This window comes from Callithrix jacchus, chromosome X (genome assembly GCF_049354715.1).
Source record: "Callithrix jacchus isolate 240 chromosome X, calJac240_pri, whole genome shotgun sequence".
NCBI lineage: Eukaryota > Metazoa > Chordata > Mammalia > Primates > Cebidae > Callithrix > Callithrix jacchus.
In genome coordinates this window covers 23,872,448-23,892,574 of record NC_133524.1, presented here as the reverse complement: position 1 = coordinate 23,892,574, position 20,127 = coordinate 23,872,448, and the positions used below count along the sequence as shown (strand labels likewise).

The 20,127-nt window shown below is 38.3% G+C and overlaps 1 long non-coding RNA gene across 1 annotated transcript in view; it reads left to right on the top strand.

The window, feature by feature from the left end:
- The window catches only part of LOC144581091 (uncharacterized), a 281,407-nt gene that overhangs the window by 71,282 nt on the left and 189,998 nt on the right, over nt 1-20,127 (top strand). The window contains exon 2 of the long non-coding RNA XR_013531624.1: nt 9,096-9,221. This is a non-coding gene — a long non-coding RNA (uncharacterized LOC144581091). The remainder of the gene's footprint in view (nt 1-9,095; nt 9,222-20,127) is intronic.

Sequence of the window (20,127 nt, the reverse complement as noted above, 5' to 3'; positions counted from 1 at the left end):
GAATGGACTTAGCAGCCACAGCAGCAGCAGGAGAGAGAAAGAAAGGTTAACTCTTGTGGTTCCATTCATGGAAGCAACTATCACGAGAGCTCTGGCTATTGGGGCCTGAATATGACTTCCCTCAATTTCTGTTGGAGTTCTTCCACTTAAGGTTAGAGGGAGAAGAGGGCTGTAGTTGCCTTTCCTGAAGACCAGGTAGGATGGCCTGCAGGTGATGTGAACTCCATTCCTGGCCTGAGAAGTATATAACCTACACCCCTTGCCAGCATCTGGAAAGGTCTGGGAGAGAGGGGGTGCATTCCTATCCTGTCACTGCTGTATTCTCATAGATGTGCAGCAATGACTGTGGCCTCAGCAAGCCCTTCTTCTCCCACTCCAAAAAGCAGATTGAAATGTAAGACTGACATCATTACAGGGATGGCCCTAAATTGTCTCTAGTTCATAAAGATAACCAAATTGATATCACACTTATTGCTAGTATTGGTAAAAAAAAGATTGCTAAGGCTCATTCCACAATTGATCCAGGTACACAATTGATCTGTGTATCTTAGTTTTCTCCCATCATAAGCCCTGCCATCTCTTAGAACTGCATAATTTCTGCATTCCTGAACTCTGATGCCCTAGTCCATCACCTTAGTTATGGTCATCTTTTTTCTTTCGTGGTGCGATCTCGGCTCACTGCAACCTCTGCTTCCTGGGATCAAGTGATTTCCCTGCCCTGGCCTCTCCAGTAGCTGGGACTACAGGTACGCACCACCACGCCTGGCTAATTTTTTGTACTTTTAGTAGAGACAAGGTTTCACCATGTTGACCAGATGGTCTTGATCTCCTGACTTAATGATCCACCCACCTCAGCCTCCTATAGTGCTGGGATTACAGGCGCGAGACACCACGCTTGGGCATGGTCATCTTTTTCTTACTGATCTTGCTCACCTCATTCCTGATCCCCTTGTCAATCCATTCACCCTATGACTGAGACAGAGCAGTCTTTCTGAAGGGCACATCTGTTCCTGGTCCTCCCTGGCTCACCAGTGTTACCAGGATGGCTCCTAGGACCATGATGAGCTGGTCTCTGCTTGCGAGTTCTCTAGCCTTGTGTCCTCTTACCCCAGCCATTCTAAGCCTCCAGCACTTCCCAGTTCTTTCCTGCCTCCATGTCTTCCCTACATATCATTCCTTCTACTACAATATTATTTGAATTGTTCTTCAGAGTCAAACTAAGGATTTCTCTCTTTTGAGAAAAGTTCTCTGCCTTATTGGGGGCAAACCTCTAGTGTATCTGTGCCAGTTGTGAATTTATTGCCTTCTCCTAGCACTGGACTGCAAATATTTTGAAGGAGATTGTGGTTGATGTGGTTTTGCATCCTTAGTGTCCGAATAGAGATATTTGCTGAATCAGTAAGTATAAAGACCTACACATATGTTTTCATCCTACACCTGTGTTTAAACAAACACATAGTTAAAACACATTTCTTCTCAATATTTCTATCAAATGGATCACATTAGGTCACATCATATTTGTTTTCCCCCCACTGAGAGGAAATCTTCATAAGCATGCGCTCCAAATAACATTTCTTTGAGGTGACTGTCTTAAAAATACAGCATGAACATTTTCAAACACACGCCTCAACCCCCTTTGACACTCATGATTTCTCTCATTATTAGAATGAAAATATGAATACTCCACACATGGTTGGATGTTCCTTCAACATTGATATAAATCTGCCTTTTAATATCATTGCCTGACTCTGTTAACCCCTGAACATCTTGTTAATCATTCTTTCACATTCTCTCTACTGGATTTTCTTCCCCTGTAACTGATTTCAGTCTTCACCAGCTCTTTGAAAGCATCATGATTAAGGCCACGCCTTTGCCACACCTGGCCTTGTCCCCATTTATACTTTGAATAAACTACCGCAGTACTTCCCAAACTTGAGCATGGTGCATTAGAATTCTCTGGAGGACTTGTGAAAACATGCCTTGCTGGGCTCCAACCCCAGAATTTCTGATTTGTTAAGTTTGGGGTGGGGTTGAGGATTCACATGTCGTGACAGGTGCCCAGGTGATGCTGATACTGCTGATTTGGGACTGTACTTTGAGACTCACTGCTCTACTAACCAGCCTAGCACTGTTTGCTAATTTTCACATGTATAGCCACTTAACTGAACACCTGTTGATTCCACCTCACACAGGCTCTGGGACCACTCTGTGCTGAGAGGGAATATAAGGCTTTTAGTTGCCTCAGTAACATACAACTTTGCTACTGATTCAATATGGGTCACAGACCTGGGCCTTTGCTCAGAGTTCCAGTTCTCACACTTCAGACCATCTTGGATTTCTTGCCGCACATACAATTTCCTCTGGAACTAGGATACTTTTATTTCCCTTGCTCGGTTCCTTCTAGAAGCTGACGATCAGCAGGTATGTTCATATCTCACACCTAGGCATCTCCCTGCTTGCCTAGTTCTCCATCTGTGGCCCAGTGCTCACGGTGGCATTCTTTGTTTGCCTGTGCTGATTTCTTCCTGTTGCTCCTTGTTAAGACTTTGAGGTTTGCCTGCTCTGTGCCAGTGAGTCTGTCTGGTCTCCAAGACCTGGTTAATTCTTATCTGGCATTCTTCAATGCTAGCTGAGCTTGACTTTAGCAAGTACCTCAGGCTACCTTGTTCTCTGCTATTCTGCTGTTCAAACATTGACTTCTTTATTCAATTGATTAACTTTGTTGCTGTTTCTATGACTGCTGCTGGCTTTTCCCCCTTCTTGATTTCTGTGTATGTTTCTGAGCCCCTTGAACCCAGCCTCCATTACCCTTACACCATGAGACTCAATGCTGGCTTGTTCCTTCTTATGTGAATGATGACTTTCCTGGCAAGATCATGCAACTCAGCTATAAGGTTCTAGTTGCCATCTACATGCATATCTTGTATGAAAGTAAATCGCAAATTATATTCTTTCTTTCTAAAACCTCTGTCCATGATGTCTATGGGTTTGCTACTCAAAATGTAGTCAAAAGATCAGCAGCATCAGCATGTTGGGAGAGCTTCATGAGAGCCTCAGGTTCCACCCTGGCCTTGCCAAATTAGAACCCACATTCATTTTCGCAAGATTTCCAGGTGACTTGTATGCACATTGGAAAGAACTGATCTGGCCGGGGTGATGGATCACACCTATAATCCCAGCACTTTGGGAGGCCAAGGTAAGTGTATCACCTGAGGTCAGGAATTCGAGACCAGCCTGTCCAACATGGAGAAACCCTGTCTCTACTAAAAAAAAAAAATACAAAATTAGCCAGGCATGGTGGTGCATGCCTGTCATCCAAGCTACTCAGGAGTCTGAGGCAGGAGAATTGCTTGAACCCAGGAGGCAGAGGCTGAGATTGCACTATTGTACTCCAGCGTGGGTGACAAGTGCAAGACTCTGTCTCAAGGAGAAAAAAAAAAGAAGTGATCCGTGGCATATCTCCACTTTCTTGAGGCATTCTCTATTTGCCAGTCAAAATTGGTCTTCCCTTATCTTCCCTCCTTCTAAGGCAAGGGAAGAAATGGCCAACGTGACCCTCCTGTCAGCCTGGAGTGAATTTATCTCTTCCTCTGAAGATACCATGGCTTTGATGCCCTTTCTGGCTAGGCAATTTTGATCATGGAAAATAAAAAGATTTCTTTATGCCAAGACTTCTGAGCCTCTCTTTGAATATCCTGGAGAGTGAGTGAAAACATCAGTAGGCAACCCGATGAGGAGGTACTTACTTGATTTGCTGCTTTCTTCTGGAATCCTTTTGTTAGAACCCAAAGTAGAAAATCAAAACAAAGTAACAAACTCTTCCTCTCAGCTTGCTTCTTCACCATGCTGGACAGCCCGTTCCACTCCAATGAGAGATCACTGGCAGGGTAGGACTGAAGGCTACTGAATACTTCATGGTGAGGCAGATGCTCTCTATTAAGTCTAAGCTGTGAGCCCTCAGAGCAGCCACCCTAGAGACTTGTAATAATTTGTTATGGGGAATTCCTCAGTGCTTTTTGATCTTCTGAGGTGTGGATTCTCAAAGCAAAAAATATGGGTCGTAGACCCAGAACAGCTTGGAATGGCTATGTGACCTTGATTGATTTCTTCACTTTTGTAGTTCTTTTTTCTTTTCTCTGGACATTTGGAGTGTAATCCTAAGCCTAGAAATTAGACTTCTTGTTCCAACCAGCTAGGTAGGAGATGAAGTTCAGGGTGATCTGCTTGGTGTCTGTATTGTAAGTCTACCATATAGCCTCATTGTCACGGTCAGAAATAAAGCAGAGGCTGTTAAGGGCTAAAGGCCTGCTTGTGTGGGGAGAAGGAGAAAAGATGAAGCCCTGTCTGCCTGCCATATTTGCTGGCTAAGTAAAATACCTACAGTGGCCAAGCAAGTTATGTAAATGAAGGAAGTGGCCCAGGAGTAGTGATGGAGAAGAGTGAGGACTGTGGTGAATGGGACAGCATATGCCTTGTCTAAAGAAGGCAGCAGCTAAGGAGAACCAGCAGATTGTTGCCATGTAAGAAGGTAACATATAGCTCCACGATCTGAACTTCTGAGTTCAAGAGAAGTCAGAGCTCTAGGGAAATTCTCTCCCTCCCTCACTCCCCCATGTGAGATATCAAATTCTTTGAAAAGCTGCCAAATATTTTGAATTTTTCTTTAGGTTGAATTTGATCTTCTGAGGTGTGGATCAAAAATTCCCAATTTTGACTCCTAGACTATAGCAAATTGAGTAAAGGACTAAAAATCAAGCTTATTGGCTATTGATAACCATTTATTGATAGGGATCTGTCTTGTTCAGAGGCTTTTGATCTAACTCTCTAACTTGGGTTTACTTATGTCTTAAGTAGCAGATAATGATTCAACAACAGATATTTTAATATTCACTAAAATAGCACTCAGGACTCTTCCAAGAATGGTGCAGAAATGAATCTAGATGTGTATATTCTATACTGGATTCTGTCCTTTGCTCTTACATTTTTTTTTCTTGCAACAATTACTTTAAAATTAAAGGATTTAACCCAAGGATATTAATGACACATAGTATTAATACAGATATGTGACATTTCTAATTTGAGCATAGAAAACAGAATAAATATCACTAGCTGAACAATTATGGGTAAATCTAATGAACTGCTATTAGACACTGCTATTTTTCTCCAGTAATAATGTTGACTCATTCTTCCAAAATACAATGAAAGAAAAGTGTAAGAATGAGGCAGAAGACAAACTTCAACTGAATGAAAGAAATATTTAAAAGCAAACAGGGCTGGGCGTGGTGGCTCATGCCTGTAATCCAGCACTTTGGGAGGTTGAGGCGGGTGGATCACCTGAGGACAGGAGTTTGAGACCAGCCTGACCAATATGGAGAAACCCTGTCTCTGCTAAAAATACAAAAATTAGCTGGGCGTAGTGGTGCATGCCAAGTAGCTGGGGCTTGAACCTGGGAGGCGGAGGTTGCGGTGAGCCAAGATCACCCCATTGCACTCCAGCCTGGGCAACAAGAACGAAACTCTGCCTCGAAGAAAAGGGGAGGCAAACAATGCCTTCTCTACCCATGTTCTATGGCCCATTCTGCTCTGGGGCTCTGTAGTCTGAAGAGGGAGAAGATAAGAAGATACATACAAATGTGAAAATATCTAAATAATATGGAAAACTAGAAGTTATGCAGTGAAATTTTATTAAAGCTAAAAAACTTCTTCATAATTATTAGCTGAAGCTTTGAAGACTTCCTTGCTTACTATCTTTAAATACTCTAATACTAAAATCAACAAATGTCACCATAAGCCCTATTATTTTTTCTAAAATCAAGGGCCAACTGATATCTATTTCAACAACTTTAAATGTTTAAAGTTTTTAATCAAAATCCATTCTTATGTTTTGGATTGTATTATCTTTTCTGTGGGCTTGGTATATTTAACTTCCAAAAAGTTTAGAAAAGTTTCTAAAAAATAAAGTATCCACTATAAAATTGAACTCAATACTTCATACTGGGAGAGGCTAGAACCCTTTAAGTTTAAGAAGGCAGAACCACCACCTGGCTAAAGCAACCTGGATCTGTATGTTCTCGCTCTGACTTCATGGCATGTAACTGGCAATTAGGGGTCTACTGTACTGCCTATCTTATATTGAAAGACTTCTGGTCACCCTGAGCCTGCGTTGTTATAGAATACTATGTAACTATGTGTGACAGCTACACCCCTCCATAGGCATCTTGAAACAACCAGAAGGCCTTTTGCAACATTTACCATCTTCCTTAGACTTCTGAGCTACTGTATCTCTGCATTTCAGTATTAGATTCCCCTTATTCTAAATCTCAGACATTATCTAAGTAGCTGGTAATACTTTCTCCAAAATGATGTAATTTTAACCTATGCCAAGACCCCCGATAATTGTCAGGACCTGTGATTTTTGCCTTCAAATTATTTTGGTTCTAATGACTTTTAAACAGTTTGTTTTCACTAAAATCATCTGTCCTTTCTCATTCTAGAAAGTTTCATATCTGGTCTTTCAAACAAATCTACATCTGTCTCCTTGTAGCTAGCTGGTCAGATACAATGGATCAATTAGAGACTAAAATATGCCTACTACTTTGCTGCTAAAAAAAAATAATGACAACTGGAGTTTATTCTGTTACAGAACTATGGGTTATGACCACTATTATTCACTAACACCAGTCTCAGTCAATGCTCTTATGCTTTTACCTCTCTGAGATCCATGATGCTCATGTTTACCTGTAGCTCATCCTCCACTGGACAGAGCCCAATATAAATGGGCCACCTAGTGATTTATTCTTGGAACTCCAGTAGGTGAGCACTTGGCCACCCAGCTCTCTCCTCAGTTCTGTCGCCCAATATCTTGCTGTCCAGACTCTCACACTCTATTAGTAGCTACTTCCAACCCCAGAGAGTGAGTCCAATAAGAAGTGTTAGATAAAAGCTATATTTGACAGCTACAGAATTCCGTAGACCACCAGAGGATGGTTAGTGGACATTGGCCTCACATCTGTGAACTCCTGGTGGTCCCTGCTCTCTGCTGTTCTTTGAATAGCAAAATCATCCTGAAGACAGGAATAAAGACAAGTCAGTGATATTATTCTCTCAAAAATAACCATAAATGATTTTTGTCCTTAGAATTGAAATAGATCTTTGGCATGTAGATGTGGGGCTTATAAAAGTAGATCTCTTATATATTCTCAGTACTAGTGGAAGTACAAATTTGGCAGTTGTCCATGTAGTAATTCCTTTATAGGAATATGTCATAGGGAAATTATGTTGATGCAAATAAAGGCATCTGTACAAGACTGTTGATCTTATTGATATTGAAAATCATAAGAAGTAGGCACCAACCAAATAGAATGGTTACTTTATATAATTAATCTGTGGAGTGTTAGATATTCATTAAGAATCATATATTTGGAAAATATTTGGGGAAAATAATTATGTTATTGTAAATAAGGAAGATATAAAAGTAAAGTATGATCCTAGCTGTGTAAAATTACATGTAGCATTTACTTAACTTTTTTCCTCACAGGTTGTCATTAGGTTCTAGGTTGTCACTGTTTTCTTTCTTCTCTACTGTTCTTTTTGTATTGCTTTTAGAATCAGGAAGTTATTTGAAAGATCTGCTTCCTTACCTGAAGCTGTTATCTTCAGGGCAGGTGAGCATGGCCTGGCATTGTTATACTCCAGAGTGTGAGAGAGCTGGCTGTTATGGTGGCTAAAACTTGTGTACCTGGGTTTGATTTAACCTGTTGTCACCATGAATTGTCCTAAGCATGGAACAGTGGGAGTACTAATGGTAGATGGCATAAAAAAGAGTCCAGGGGGAGGGTTCTAGTCCCAGAACTGTGCTCATTATCTAAGCATAGTTTCTTCTTTCCCTTCCCTAGTCTTCGTTCCTGTCCATAGGTAGGAACTACCTCTTGTGAAATGCCTGGGACTTAGTCTATGGTGAATGATTAACTGTTGTATGCCAGTTGTTTGTGGTAGGATTATTAGCAAGACGTGAGTGATTTGTTGACATCCCATCAAAGCCAACTGTGGTTCAGGATGGGGCTCCACATGCAGGGGATGATTGAACATCTAAAGGGGTAGTTAAGGCAGAAGAACAGTTATATAGCAAGCTAATTTTTAGGGATCAGTTGCTAATGTATTTAAATGGCCTATTCAATCTCATAATTCTATACTTTGGTTTTACTAACATGCCCCCTATTACCAAGGGGATATGTAAATTTGGTAGGGTTGCTAGATAAAATATAGGATCTCTAGTTATTTGTGCATTTCAGATACATAACAAATAATTTTTAAATATAAGTATGCTCCAAATATTGCATGAGTCAATATACTGGAAAATTATGCATTGTTTATCTGAAATTTGGGTTCAACTGAGTTTCTTTTATCTTGATTTGTTAAATCTACTCTAAACTTTGGGTGACTTATTTTGCAAAGAAGTGGCAGATACAGAGCTTGAAGGTAGTTCTGATGGTGTAAAAAGTGTATTCTGTTAGCCTTGTGCACTGTTGCCCATTTTTCCCAGTTGTGTGGATTTGTCCAGTGTGACAGAGACCAAGGAAAGGCCAAGACTTGGCATATGAATGGTCAGAGTTTAGAGCAGTTACAGGATTTATGCTAGCAGGATTACCCTGAAGCTAATGAACAGCTGACTGACTCATTCAGGATTGTCTGTGGGTCTTTGGAGGTTGTATCTGTTGCTCAGGTTGACAAGTTGAACCTTATCATTTAGGTTTCTATACCTATGTTTTATCATCTGTCCTCCCCAACCTTCTCCTTTTAACAACTTTATTGAGATATAATTCATATACCATAAACTTCACCTACTTTAAGTGTACAATTTAGTGACTCTCAGTAAAATAGGAGTTGTGCAACTGTAACCACAGCTCAGAGGCTAGAAAAAAAATACCTTAAATGACCCCGTTCATAGTGTGGTAATAAAAAGGTAAGATGGAAAAAGTCACATAATGATCTTACTAGTCTTTAAAGGCCAATTTTGTTGTAATCCACTGGACTAGGGACTGAGAAGGGTCATAATTAGTGGAGGGAGCTGAGACATCAGATCTTATCTTCTACAGGCACACACAGCCACTTAGGAAGTTGGTGTCCTGGAGAGGAGAACACAGAATGTGGACGACTAGCTGTCAAATTGCAGTAAAAGTTGGTTCACAAAAAGAGGAAGCTACTCAGATGTCTACCAATTGGTGAGTGAATAAACAAACGTGTTATGTTCACACAACGATATACTATTCAGCAATAAAAGGGAGCAAATTACTGACATACACTTCATGGGCAAATGTCGAAAGCATTATTCAAAGAGAAACAGCAGGCACAAGAAGCCACAAAGTGCATGATTTTGTTTATTTGAAATGTCTTGAAAAGGTAACTATAGAGACAGAAAGTAGATTAGTGATGGCCTAGGGCTGGGGGGAAGAAGGGGCGAATAAATGTAAATGGGTGTGAAGGATCTTACTAAGGGGATGGAAGTGTTCCAAAGCTGGATTGTGGTGATGGTTGTTGATATCTCTGTTATCCCATTGGGGAAGAATCTCTTAAGATAATTATAGACTAAAAGCTTGGCTGTTTAAATACAGATTGCATCTGATTACAATAAAATGTATCTAATTGTTTTGTGGCAGCAGAATTGCATAGCAACCTTTAAACTGTGGAGTCATTAAGTGACTCTCATAAGTCTGGTTTGTTACAGTGATTTTCATTGAAATGATTTTAAAGAGAGTTGGACTTGGAGAAGGCAGTAAACACCTTGGCATGGGCAGCATAAATGTGAATCTGGGTTCAGCCACTGATTTGGTTTGTTTCTACATAGGTCGTTTAACTGCACTTAACCTCAGTTTTCTCATTAGTAAAGCAATACTTGTAGGCTTTTTCAGAAGAGTAAATAATTTATGTATAGGAAAGCATACTACAAACTGTAAAACTTATTCAAGAGTGGATTATCTTAATATGGCAAAAATTCTGTAATTAGAACTTCTTGATTTATTAAAAGAACTAAATTTCAATAAAAATATGAGCTGTTTTAATGATAAACTTTCCTGTTTTAAAACATTCCTCTAAGATTCCTTTTTGTTTTGCTCAGAAAAGTTTAGTCACTTGATTTAAGGGTTTGGCCTATCAAATGCCTCTGGTTGTGTTAAGTCTTGCTGCTTTTTTAAAGGAAATGTAAGACAAAGAAAATCAAACATGTGCACACAATAAAACACCTAAAACTATTTGTTTTCTGAGATGGATGATTTCAGAACATGATTACACTGACATCTGGCAAATCTTAATTTCCATGTTGAAGGAAATTGCCTTAAAGACAAGGCTATAAGTGATGACAGATTTGAAGGACATTCTCCGTACAAAGCAAGGGATGAGGATTTGCACAATGTGGCATTCATGGAAATAATTTGTATTCATGTAATGACTGACTTTTATATTTTGAGGCATTTATAGATTAATCTTCTTTGATTGACAGACAGAGGCGGAGAGATTATATAATTTACCTTTTGATTAAAAAGATGAAGCATAGTAAAATTTAGCATTTTACTCAACAACCAGTTGGACACTTCCAGAGAAACTTTTAGACTCCTACACTTAAGACTATCTTCTAGTTGACTGAATCATGCCTTCTCTTACCATGAGAGTACTCCAAGTGCTTTTTAAAACATGAGTTGTAAAAATTCAGGAACTAATTTTACATCATGGGCCACAAATCCTGGAATTGTGCCAAATGTAAGCTCCAAACGGAGCCACTCAGAGGAGGTCATTGAGGGAAGTATGCATCTTGTATAACTTGCATAACTGGTCAGAGAGAACCATGGAAAAAATATAGCATAGATATTAAAAGATAGAAAACAAAGTAGATATGTTCTAGAAGAAATTCCAACCTTTATCTAATATATTTTTTAAAACCCAGAAAGAGGTACATAGAGGGAGCAATAATTAAAGAGAGAACTGAAGGACATTCTCAGAAGACCTCCAAATCTGAACAGCATTCAAAAAATATGTCTATACTTATTGGAATAACATTTTAGAACATCCTAGGTGAAAGGAGAAGCACAGACGCTACAGGGGAGGGAGTGGAGGGGGAGACGTCATCTACAAGGAAGAAGTGATTGACAACAAATAACAAATGTTTGAATTCCAGTGGAATTTGGATAAAAATCAAGGACAGTTAAAGTTTCTTGTCTTGTGGTGGAGGGAGGAATAGGTAATGCTTAACTTAATATTTGGTAACAAAACATAATTTTAAGTATGTATGTTAACAATTTAAAGGTAATCCCTAAAAGTAAAGAAATAGACTATGGCTTTTAATTGGTATTGGGGAGAAAAACATGAAGAAAAAAATACTATCAATTTAATTGGAGGCAGGAAAATGGAAATAAAGGGCAAGCCTGTTAAAGAGAAAAGAAACGAAGTGGCAGAATTAAGTTCAAATGTAATAATCACAGAAATGCAAGTGGACTATGATCTTCAGTTAAGAGTTTCAGACTGGAATATAAAATCCAATTACAGTCATGCACCGCATAATGACATTTCAGTTAATGACTGACTACATATACATTGTTGGACACATGAGATCATAATACAGTATTTTACTTTACTTTTCTGTGTTTAGATACACGAGTACCATTGTACTCCAACTGCCTGCAGTATTCGGTACAGTAACAGGCTGTACGGGTTTGTAGCCTAGAAACAATGGGCTCTACCAGACAGCCTAGGTGTTTGTAAATATATCTACATTTATGATGTTTGTACAAGAACAAAATTGCCTAATCACTCATGTCTCAGAAAGTATCCTCATTCATAAATGATGCATGACCACATATGCATCTTACAAGAGAACATCAACAATGTAACAAATACATGATAACTAATCTTGACTCAAAAGTAGCAAGCTTCAGTTAAAAGGTCAATAAAACATCAAAACATTGATTTAAAATACATTCCTCTCTCCTTAAAATAACTTGAGCACCAGAGAATTTTATGACTAAATTTTACCAAAATTTAAAGGAACAGACGTATCCTTCTACAAATTTTGCCATAGAATATATCTAGAGTAGAATTTATAAAACTTATTTTATATGGGTATAATGAATGCTGGATAAGGTCAGTTGAAAATTATAGGTCAATATCACTTAAGGACACTGAGAAGAAAACTCAAACAAAAAAATTGAAAAAAATAGCAAAGCTGTACAAATAAGTGACAGCTTGTACCAGGAATACAAGATGTTCAAATACTATTAAAGCTATCAGGACTTGAAAGGGAAAGAAGGCAAGATTTCATTATTTGCAAACCATTTACAGAAAATTCAAGAGGATAAACCTATGCTATAAAGCTAGTAAGAGAGTTCAGTCAGGTTTCTTGAGATAGGATCGGTATAAAAAATTAATATTGTGCCCATACACTAGTAGCAACTAATTAAATAGGTAAGCAGTAAGGTCCTATTCAGTATAGCAACAAAATATGAATCTAGTAATACTGCATACCCAATCAAATATGTATAATATCTTTAAGGAAAAAATATAAAACTTTGTGAAAAGACAAAAAGGATCTAAGTAAATGCAGATACAAGCTACATTATTCAGCTGGAACACTTTCTCCAAATGAATCTATGAATTTATTTTAATACCAAAATCCCACTGAGATTTTTAATGGAACTGGCCAGATTCTGAAATCCTTATAGAATAGTAAATGGGCAGGAAAGACATGTTTGTAAAAGGAACTTACCAAACATTAAGACACATTATTAAGTGACTGTAGTAATTAGCATAGCATGCTGTTGGTGTAGGAAGAGACAGATAGATCAGGATCAGAATGGAGAACATGGAAAGAAATGGAAAATTGTTCTAGGAGGAATATAACATTAAAAATCAATGAGGAAATGATGAGCCATTCATTCATGTTAGGAAAATGACTTTGACATTAAAAATAGACTGCTTTCTCACACCATTCATGAAAAATAATTCCAGATAAATTAAATGTTTGGTTTATTAAAAAAGAACCTTTAAAATAAAAAATTGTAGTATAATATCTGTTTGGTTGTTGCTGTTTTTTTTTTTAAACTGAGACACGGTTTCATTGTGTTGCCCAAGCTGGAGTGTAGTGGGGCAATCTTGGCTTCCTATAGCCTCCACCTCCTGGGTTCAAATATTCTTGTGCCTCAGCCTCCTGAGTAGCTGGGATTGAAGGTATGCACCACCATGCCTGGCTAATTGTACTTTTTGTAGAGATGAGGTTTCACCATGTTGCCCAGCCTAGTCTCTAACTCCTAGCCTTAAGTGATCTGCCTGTCTCAGCCTCCCAAAGTGCTGGAATTACAGGTGTGAGCCACCACACCTGGCTGTAGTATACTATCTTTATGACCATGATTAATGGGAGACTTTAAAAATACAAATCACAAAAAGCACAATATGTAAAAAGAAAACAATATATTTGACTACGTCAATGTAGAGACTTTTGCAAGTCAAAGGACACTACTATGTACAAAATTTATGTAAAAGCAACAGATGGGGAGAAAAATTTTTACCATATGTGACCACTACCATAAATAATTAGTATCCAAAATGCATAAAGACCCTTATACCTCAATAAGAAGAAAAAAATGATGGAACAGAAAAATGAGCAAAGATTGCCCAGGCAATTCAGAGAAGAAATCCAAATATTTAATACATTATGTGAAAAGAAGTTCATCCTGACTATTAACCAGCAAAATGTCGTTTCTTTTATTTATTGGAATGACCAAACTTTTAAAGTCTGAAAATATTGAGTATATGAGAAAACAGGCCCTCTGATGTACCCTGCTGGTGAATGTGTAAATGAATTGGAAAGGCTTTGGGCAACAAGTGTCACAAGTGTAGAATACCTGAACCTTAATGACCTAGAAATTCCAGCTTGAACTACGTGCCTTACATGCTCACACTGGTGTACAAAGATGGAATAAAGATGCTCCTTTCAGGCCACTTTGTGCTAATAAAATACTGGAAACAAATATCTTTTAAAAGAAGAATAGGCTGGGCATGGTGGTTCATGCCTGTAATTCCAGCACTTTGGGAGGGCGAGGCAGGTGGATCACTTGAGGCCAGGAGTTTGAGACCAGCCTGGCCAACATAGTGAAACTCCATCTCTACTAAAAATATAAAAATTAGCTGGGCCTGGTGGCAGGCACCTGTAATCCCAGCTACTCAGGAGGCTGAGACAGGAGAATCACTTGAACCTGGGAGGCAGAGGTTGCAGTGAGCCAAGGTCACGCCACTGTACTCCAGTCTGTGTGACAGAGTGAGACTCTGTCTCAAAATAAATAAATAAATAAATAAATAAATAAATAAATAAACAAACAAATAAATAAATAAATGTGGCCTGTTTACAAAATGGCATAACAACTGCAGCTAAAGGGAAAAGAAGTAGATATCTTTGTGCAATCAGTGTGGTCAGATGCATCAAATGCAGTGTGGCAATCAGTGTGGTCCGATGCAATCAATGTGGTCAGATGCATGCTAGCTCCTGGTAATGGTTGCTCTATGGAAGGAAAGATGATGGATATAACTGGGGTTGGAGGCCCAAGGGGATTGTTTTTCAATCTGCATGTGTGTGTGTGTTTTTTTTTAAGAGGATACAATGCATGTAATTTTGGCACAGTGAAAATACATATGCACAGGAAAAAAAAGAATGCAAAATTAAAACTAGATTGAATTTACAATCTGCTTTTCCTTGCATTGTGTCATTTGAGCTCTACACTGCCTTGAGAAATAGGCATTAGTTGTTTCTATTTTCCAAATGATAAAATGGAAGCTTAGGGTGCACGTGACATGGCTTGGGATGAGTGGTTTAGAGAAGATTCCAGGCTTTCTCTCTTTTCCCTCTAGGACTTATTTTCCTGAAGTCGAGTCAATTGTTGCCAGTAGTGGAGTTGAGTTTCCTTTGTATTCTCACCTGTTTTCCGTGATGACCATTGGGTATGTGGGTAGGGCTGTGCTTACAGATGGAAATCAAGTTGAGAGACCCACCTAAGGACTAGACTTCCAACACCCTTTTCTCATCCAACCAGTTCCAGCAAACAAAACAGTTGGTGACACACAGGGGTTGATAAAAGAAACATGCCTGGTTTCCCTTTACACCTTATTTTGTGAGATTTCAAAAATGTCAGAATAAATGTGGTAATAATAACTAACATTGGGGAGAGCTGGCAGAGCATACTGGTAGTATTAGTTTTATAATTTATTTATTTCCCTGCTTAGAAGAAAGGGCAGGGAAAGGAGAAAAGCCGAAGCTTCTATTTCTGGATGGCAAAAGAAGCCGAGGAAAAGAGAAGCTAGAGTTTCTAGAATTGCCATGAGCGATTCTTTAAGTTATATATTTCTCACCTTTGAGCCTGGTTTTCCTCAGTAGGAGGTGTATGTAAGTTTCTATCAGCAAAGGAAATATTTCTAGAAAGTTTCTGCATTTATTAAACTGTATAGTATTGCAGGCAAAATTATAGCTATGGAAGAATTTTAAAAAATTTTAGAATGCATTTAAAATAAAAATAATTTTGACTAATAAGTTTTCTATAATTATACATTGTTTTAAAGAAGAACTTTGAATTTCTTTAAATTGAAAGAAAAAGAGCAGAATCTAGTGGCTTTAGAGTCTGGTAAAATTTCAATGGACTATATATATAATATATATTTATATAATATGTATTCTCACTTCTTTGTGGATAAGGCATTTATTTTCTCTCAAGGAGATTCCACTATCAACCTATACAAATTTTTAGATCCAAGAAAGCCTTTTAGAGAAAAAATAAATATTAGAATATGAGCTTCTAAGTGTCCTAATGAAAGGTTTTTCATCCATAATGTTTGGCAGGGGGAAGTGGTGAGAAAATCGGTTTGAAATGGAAGAAAATTTGCAGGCTCTGAGTTCTATTAAATATAATTTTATTTCAATCTAAATGACCACTTATGACACATGGAAAAAAATGATATATAATCTGCATCATGAGCCAAGACTTGTCAATGAATAATACATGGTACCTTATAAATTTAAAAAATTATATTGAATAAAAAGAATATTAAAATTTATTTCAGAGTACAGATAACTACCGTATTAGTATCCCACACAAAGTGATTAAAATATGCCATCTAATGATTAAAGTAACGAAAAGTGAGAGAAAAATGGTAAGACATAACCTGGAATAATTTGTTCAACAACCTCAAAAACATTCAAAATTTTCATTTATTTGTTTTAATTATTCACAAACAAGGGATGTCGAGGTACGAAATGCATATGAAGCATCTGAGAGGGGATGTTAATTTTTCCTAACTCATTATTAAGATAATTAATTAACTTTTTTTAAAGATATATAATTTTTATTAAGATACATTATTAATTAACTTTTTTTTGCATAGCAATTCTGTTCCTGGGGTGAAACTGGAGGGCAAAAGTGAACAAGATAGAGTCCCGTGAGGAGCTTAAAGCCTAGCAGGGAAATGTTTTTATAGATACAAGTGATCATAATTCAATGTGATGCACATAAATCCTATGGCTTCCCCACTTAAAAGCAAAATAAGCAAAAGTCAACTTTGAAGCCTCCATTGTACTTAAAGTCCTGCTTTCCTTAGATTGGCTTTCCATAAATTTATGAGAGATTTCTCATAAATCTCTCTCTTCTGAAGTTCTTCTCCAACACCCCATTCTCTCTCCCATGGCTCCTCCCTTTGCTCTGGAGGGAAACACTAAATGCCAAGGCTATTTGCTGTGTGGGTCCAGGACTAGGATGAGGCAAGTGAAATATCCAAGACTCAACATTTTAAAAGTGCTCGCTCTGAGATGCTGATGATTCTGGGCCAGTTGAACTGGCATAACCTGGGAGCATGTGCCTCTTTATTTATTTATTTAGAGACAGGGTCTCACTGTGTCCCCCAGACTGGAGTGTAATGGTGTGATCATAGCTCACTGTAGCCTCAAATTCCTGGGCTCAAGCAATCTTCCTGCTTTAGCCTCCTAAGTAGCTAGGACTATAGGTGTGTACCACCATGACATTTTTTTTTTTTAACATTTTTTTCTTCGACTTGTATTTTAAGTTCAGGGATACATGTGCAGGATGTGCAAGCTTGTTACTTAGGTAAATGTGTGCCATGGTGGTTTGCTGCACAGATTGTCCCATCACCTAGGTATTAAGTCTAGCGTCCATTAGCTCTTCTTCCTGATGCTCTTTCTCCTCCCACACTCCCTTCCAACAGGCCCCAGTGTGTGTTGTTCCCCACCATGGGTCCACATGTTTTCATCATTCAGCTCCCACTTACAAGTGAGAACATGTGGTGTTTGGTTTTCTCTTCCTGTGTTAGTTTGCTGAGGATAATGGCTTCCAACTCTATCCATGTCCTTGTAAAGGACATGCTTTTGTTCCTTTTTGTGACTGCATAGTATTCCATGGTGTATATGTACCACATTTTCTTTATCTAGTCTATCACTGATGGACATTTAGGTTGGTTCCATGTCTTTGCTATTGTGAATAGTGCTGCAATGAACATATGCATCTTTATAATAGAATGGTTTATATTCCTTTGTGTATATACTCAGTAATGGGTTTGCTGGGTCAAATAGTATTTCTGCCTCTATGTCTTTGGGGAATCGCCACACTGTCTTCCACCATGGTTGAATTACTTTACACTCCCACCAACAGTGTAAAAGCTTTCCTTTTTCTCATGCAACCTTGCCAGCATCTGTTATTTTTTTACTTTTCATAATAGCCATTCTGACTGGCATGAGATGGTATCTCATTGTGGTTTTGATTTGCATTTCTCTAATGATTAGTGATGTTGAGTGCTTTTTTTCATGTTTGTTGGCTGCATGTATGTTTTCTATTGAGAAGTGTCTGTTCCTGTCTTTGCCCACTTTTTAATGGGATTGCTTGTTTTTTTCTTGTAAATTTAAGTTTTCTTGTAGACTCTGGATATTAGATCTTTGTCAGATGGATAGATTACAAAGATTTTCTCTGATTCTGTAGGTTGTTTGTTCACTCTGATGATAGTTTCTTTTGCTATGCAGAAGCTCTTTAGTTTAATTAGATTCTATTTGTCAATTTTTGCTTTTGATGCAGTTGCTTTTGGTGTTTTTATCATGAAATATTTGTTGCTCATGTCTATGTCCTGAATGGTACCATCTAGATTTTCTTCTAGGGTTCTTACAGTTTTGGGTTTTATATTTAAGTCTTTAATTCATCTTCAGTTATTTTTGTATATTGTATAAGGAAGGGGTCCAGTTTCAATTTTCTGTATATGGCTAGCCAGTCCTCACAGCACCATTTATTAAATATCCTTTCCCCATTGCTTGTTTTTTTGTCAGGTTTGTCAAAGATCAGATGGTTGTAGGTGTGTGGTCTTTTTCTGAGTTCTCCATTCTGTTCCATTGGTCTATGTGTCTGTTCTCATGCCAGTACCATGCTGTTTTGTTTACTGTAGCCTTGTAGTATAGTTTGAAGTTGGGTAGCATGACGCCTCCAGCTTCGTTCTTTTTGCTTAGGATTCTCTTGGCTATTCAGGCTCTTTTTGGTTCCATATGAATTTTAAGATAGTTTTTTTTCTAATTCTGTGAAGAATGTCAATGGTAGTATAATGGGAATAGCATTGAATCTATAAATTACTTTGGGCAGTATGGCAATTTTCATGATATTGATTCTTCCTCTCCATGAGTGTGGAATGTTTTTCCATTTGTTTGTGTCCTTCCTGATTTCTTTGAGCAGTGCTTTATAGTTCTATGTGAAGAGGTTTTTTGCTTCCCTTGTTAGCTTTATCCCTAGGTATTTTATTTTCTTTGTAGCAATTGTGAATGGGAGTTCATTCATGATTTGGTTCCCTGCTTGCCTGTTTTTGGTATATAGGAATGCTAGTAATTTTCACACATTGATTTTGTATTCTGAGACTTTGCTAAAGTTGCTTATCAGCTTAAGAAGCTTTTGGGCTGAGATGATGGTGTTTTCTAGATATAGGATCATGTCTTCTGCAAACAAAGATAGTTTGACTTCCTCTGTTCCTATTCGAACACACTTTATTTCTTTCTCTTGCCTGATTGCCCTGGGCAGAACTTCCAATACTATGTTGAATAGGAGTTGTGAGAGAGGGTATCCTTGTCTTGTGCCAGTTTTCAATGGAAATGCTTCCAGCTTCTGCCCATTCAGCATGATATTGGCTGTGGGTCTGTCATATATGGCTCTTATTATTTTGGGGTATATTCCTTCAAATACCTAGTTTATTGAGACATTTTAACATGAGGGGATGCTGAATTGTATTGATGGTCTTTTCTGCATCTATTGAGATAATCATGTGGTTTTTGTCTTTGGTACGGTTTATGAGATGAATTACATTTGTTGGTTGGTATGTGTTGAACCAACTTTGGATCCCAGGGATGAGGCAACTTAATCATTGTGGGTAGACTTTTTGATGTGCTGCTGGATTTGGTCTACCAGTATTTTTGAGGATTTTGGCATCAATGTTCATCAAGGATATTGGCCTGAAATTTTCTTTTTTTGTTGTTTCTCTGCCAGGATTTGGTATCAGGATGATGCTGACCTCATAGAATGAGTTAGGGAGGAGTTCCTTCTTTTCAATATTTTCATAATAGTTTAAGTAGAAATGGTACCAGCTCTTCTTTGTATGTCTGGTAGAATTCAGTTGTGAATTTTTCTGGTCCTGGGCTATTTCTTCAACCAAGAAATAAATAGGCTATTTATTACTGCCTCAATTTCTGAGCCCATTATTGGTTTTTCAGGCATTCAGTTCCTTCCTGGTTCAGTCTTGGGAGAGTGTATTTGTCCAGGAATTTATCCATTTCTTTTCTTTTTTTTTTTTTTTTGAGACGGAGTTTCGCTCTTGTTTACCCAGGCTGGAGTGCAATGGCGCGATCTCGGCTCACCGCAACCTCCGCCTCCTGGGTTTAGGCAATTCTCCTGCCTCAGCCTCCTGAGTAGCTGGGATTACAGGCACGCGCCACAGTGCCCAGCTAAGTTTTTGTATTTTTAGTAGAGACGGGGTTTCACCATGCTGACCAGTATGGTCTCGATCTCTTGACCTCGTGATCCACCCGCCTCGGCCTCCCAAAGTGCTGGGATTACAGGCGTGAGCCAC